This window comes from Chenopodium album, chromosome 4, assembly GCF_948465745.1.
Source record: "Chenopodium album chromosome 4, dcCheAlbu1.1, whole genome shotgun sequence".
Taxonomy (NCBI): Eukaryota; Viridiplantae; Streptophyta; class Magnoliopsida; order Caryophyllales; family Amaranthaceae; genus Chenopodium; species Chenopodium album.
This window is the reverse complement of record NC_137837.1, coordinates 34,134,657-34,139,884: the sequence shown is the minus strand read 5'-3', so window position 1 is coordinate 34,139,884 and position 5,228 is coordinate 34,134,657.

The following is a 5,228-nucleotide window of genomic DNA, read 5'->3' as shown; positions in this document are numbered from 1 at the left end:
AAACCCAAAATAATTCATTTCGTGTCCTTTAAAATTATTCATGTCGTGTCCTTTATACAAAAACGTTTAGTCCAGTTTATTTTGTCCATAATCTGGGTTCAACTATGGAATAGTTGGATGGGGCTTGAAAAGAGCTTTCCTACGATATATTATAACCCCAAATCCGAGTTATAAAGAATAAGTTATGACCAAAATATTAAACAGAGCTCAAACCGAACCTAAGCCCACCTTACCTACGACTCAATGATCATGTAGAGGGTCCAAAGGATTTAATACAATTCCTATAACAAATTAGGATTAATTAGAAGTTTCTATAAGTTTCTAAAAGATCTTAATTATCCTTTTTGAAAAGATAAGATTAAAGAGTTTGAAATTGAATAAAACTTTTCTTTTGAAAGTCTTAAATCTATTCGAATTGAAAGACTTTCAAAGATAGACAGATATTACTTTCGTGCCTCATAGTTTTTATCCAAATCTTGATGGTTGGATAAACCTTGAAATTATCTTTTCAATGATATATTATAATATCAATTCCTAGCTATAACGGAAAGATATGAATGAAATATCAAACTCTGTCCAAAACTGACACCGTCCCACTATTTTGACCATATCTTTTATTCTACAAAGCATTTTAATCTGATTTCAATTGGGTTAGAAATTATATTTCAACATATTTCCAACAACATATTATTTATATTATTCCGATTTCTGGATCAAAAGATATGATAAAAACAAAATCTTTAAAAAATGTTGTCTATCGCAAGAGTATTATTCCAATTCGAGTTCTTATCTTTTCTTAATTCTTTGACCCTTATTTTTCCTTATAAATAGAGGTCATATCTACCCTTTTTTAATGATCAACAAGTTTGATCACTCTAGGGAATATTTCAAGCATTACCCCAAACTTGAACCCAACTGTGATCATAAACTTAAGCATGGTGGCGTCCAAAGGGAAAGAAGCTAGAGCAAAAGAGTCGCCAACAAGTTTTAGGAACTTGTAAACCGTTCACGAGGTGAAGATTACACCTCTTAACGGTCCAGGAGATCATCAACTCCAAAAGGTCTGGAACCATGACTGGAAGTTCGGGGATGAAGGTACAAATCCAACCTAAAAGAGATTGAACCTGCCCTAATAATAGGCCTCTACTTTATTCTGATCGTATTCATGTGCGCTTTCTGACTAACATGCAATCAATAGGTTTACCCTAAACCTGTTTATCTATGTTGGTTGAATATTAATGCACAAACAAATCTATTATTGGCGATCACTTGAATTATAATCATATTCACCCTAAACAAGATAATTAATTATCTTATTAAGCGTGATGACAAGTACAAATTCCCTTTAAACACGCATAAAAAGTGTGATCAAGCAATAACAATAAATATAATCAAGCAACATAATAATCATCATAAACAATAATAATAAAAATAATTATAATAAAAAATCATCAACATCATGTTAAAGCATAATAATAGCAAGATCCTAGGCATGATACTAACAAGATTAATAACAAACCCTAGCATGTCACTAAGCAATAAAAATCAAATATTTATCCCTAACATGATTCTAACATGAACATTAGGAAGAGAAAATAGGAAGCATCATAACAATCATACTTTTTATAAGGAACTTATTCTTTACCCTAAACATGATACTGGAAAGATCAAAACGCCCTAACATGACACTAGGAATCATAATAACAACTTAGACATGATTTCTATATCATAAAATCAATAAAAATCAATTAAAGCACTTACTTGGATGCCTCGTATCTCTTTCTAATAACAAAATACATACGTAAGTAACTTCAAGGAAAATAATAAAATCAAAACAATCAAATTAAATAATTGAAAGAGAAATTTGGGACCAAACCCTCAGAAATTAAAACCTTTCACATCTAGAGCGAAGGCAAATTCGAACTTGGATAGGTATGTCTAGTGCTAATATATTAGGAATTGTGTTTGTAAAAGGGTTAGTTTAGAAAGAGAGAGAATCAAGAAATTCTTGATGAGAATTAGATGAGAAGGATTTATGAGAACAAAGAATTAGAAAGAATAAGAATTGATGATTGAAAACATAATTTTAGGAGGCTATTTATAGAGAAAATCAGCCGGATGTGATAAAAAACGAATCAGGGTTTCGAAAAGAATAAAATATGATCGCAGCGTCAAACACGCGCGTGGCGCCAAACGCTGAGTGCAGCGCCAAAGCTAAGTCTGGCGCCAGACGCTAGGCTTGGCATCCGGCGCTACAAAACGATTTTTGCGGATTTTGTTTTAATCATATCTTTTGATCCAGAAGTCCAAATAAGTCATATAATATGTTGTTTAAAAGATCTTTAAGTCTTCTTTCGAACCCAATTAAGATCAGATTAAAATCTTTTGTAGATAAAAAGATGTAGCCGAAATAGTGGAAGGGTGTCGGTTTTGGATAGAGTTTCATATCTCATTCATATCTTTTTCGTTATAACTCGGATTTAATATTATAATATATCATTGGAAAGATAATTTCAAGATCTATACAACCATATAAAATTTGGATAAAGATTATGAGGCACAAAAATAATATCTAACTATCTTTGAACATCTTTAAATTCGAATAGAATTAGGATTTAAAAAAAGGAAAGTTTTTATAAAAGGAAAGTTTTTATTTAACTCAAATTCTTTAATCTTATCTTTCCAAAAAGGATAATTAAGATCTTTTAGAAACTTATAGAAGCTTATAATTAATCCTAATTAGTTTAGGAATAGGATTAGATGTTTGGACCCTCCACATGATCATTGGGCCGTTGGTAAGATCCAGTTCGAACCCAATTTAGTGTTTTGCCATAACTTCGTCATTATCCATCGGAATTGGGCTTATAATATATCGTTGGAAAGGTCTTTTCAAGTCCCATCCAACTACACTATTATTAAACCCATATCATGGACCAAACTAAACAAGAATGCACATTTTTCATAAATAGGGTAAGAAAAGAAATATTTTCAAAAACAGAAAGAAGAGATATTTAAATAAAAACATCCTCATCACTAGAATTTTCACACTTTCGCTTTGTTCGATAATCAAATTACATGAAAGCTATTCATCACTGGGTTTTGTTTTAGGGAGACACATTTGGGTGTCTACAGAAGCCCCCACTTTGACTGAGTTTGGAGAAACGCAAGTTTCAAAAACAAAAGTCAAAGTATCGATAGGGACGGAGAATGATTCAGAACGTTCTGCGATCCTAAATCATTCTTGTAACACCGATACCTGCAAAACTAGCATTATTTAAACAGATAAGAGAGTTAAGAAACGCGTATTTTGTACCGTCGAGCACACGTCTCTAGAGGTAACCGATTTGTTGCTTTGTTGTTGTGACAACCTTCCACAAGCTAGGGAATGTCATCCTGCTGTTTGTTTTGACAATCTTCTACAAGCTAGAGAATACCGCCTGAAGACTGCTACGCTTGTAACTGCCTCCAATTCCGCCGTGATAGTCTTCGAAAAGACCACTGCTTGTTGATCCTTAATACTGCTTGAATTTTGTTGTTGATTCTTTAGGTGATGACAATCCTCTTTTCTTTGGGAATAGTTGTTGGGGTTTGGTAAGTCCAATTTACCGCTGAAACGACCCCGACCCAAAGAACCACTCGCAATTAATAAAACCATAAAGCATAACAAATAAACATAAAAGGATAAAATCGGAATATACCTTTGACGCGTGCTTCGCCCGACCTAATGGGCTCTTACTTGAAAGCTTTAGCTCCGAAAAAACCGAACCTCAGAGGTTTAAAATTGCATATAAAATATTTATTGAATCAATTACATAACCACCATAAATATGAAATTAATTTTCAAGGTTAGAAAGACTTAAATTTTTTTCGTAAAAACGAAAAAAACCCTCCAAAATAGCATTTCTGGTCGTTTTTTGGCTAAAAGCCGCACCCTAAAAGGATAAAACCATTTCCAGAACACATTTTCCATCAAGGATGCGGGTTGCTGCTGAGTGCCGATGCTCCTTGCGCGCATTGGCCCGCGCTGCTAGCATGCGATGCTAGCATTGGTGCGCTAGCACGCACCAGCCAGCCTAGGCTCGGCTTGGTGCGCATGCTAGCCACCATGCTATACCAAATGCCCCTAGCACTCGGTTTGCTCGGGGCATTCCTATGCTAGGGGTATTTTGGTCTTGTTGATGTATTATTTTCGTGTCTCGTCTTTTATTATTTTGACTCGACTTTCGACGCTTGGTTTCGACGCTCTAAGCTCGAATTTCCGACGTCTAAATATTTAATACTTGGGCGACGAATTAATTTCTTCCGAATTAATTCGTCGAGTCGGTTCGTATATTTGCTAGGGTGTGACCCGAAGGGTTATGTCAAGATTAAGTTGTAATATTAATTATACATTAATATTACTTATCGGAAGTGGCCTCCACCCAGGAATTCCGATCACTTGACCTTGCTGAATATATTAGCTTTCTAATAATTCTGAACCCGCTATTAGAATAATACACTTGTTCGAAGGACACCATTCCTTTCAATAGTTGCCAACACAACTCTTGTATGATGTATGACAACCCATTTTGGGAAAGTTGTCAATACCACGTAACAATCCATCATTGGAAATGTTGCTACGATGAAGCGACAATCCGTATCTTGGAAAATTTGCCAAAATCCAATTTTGGGAAAAGTTGCCAATGCTTCGTAACAATCTGTCATAAGAAATTTGCTACGATCGACAATCCACATCTTGGAATATAACTCTTGAAAGCAATCCACCTTGGAAATTTGCCAATGCTATGAGACAATCCTTTTAGGAAAATAATGCCACAATTGACAATCTGTGTCTTGGAACATTTGCCAAAAACGAGTCAATCGACAATCCACTTCGGGAAAATTTGCCACTTGCTGAAATGAATGACAATCCACGTTGAGGAACTTTTGCCGAAATTTATGATGAGTAGAGACCTACGACAATCCTTTGGGAAATTTTGCCATAGGGAACTAGGTGTATGACAATCCAATCTCGGAATACTTGCCAAAGATCCATGAATGTATGACAATCCAAACTTGGAAAAACTTGCCAAACAAAGAAGGAGCACGACAATCCACGCTTGGAAACTTTGCCAGGGATGACAATCCAATCTTGGAAAAATTGTCGTTTGAAGAAGATACGCGACAATCCATATTTTGGAAATATTGTCAGTTGGAGATGATAATCCAATCTTGGAAAATTTGTCGTA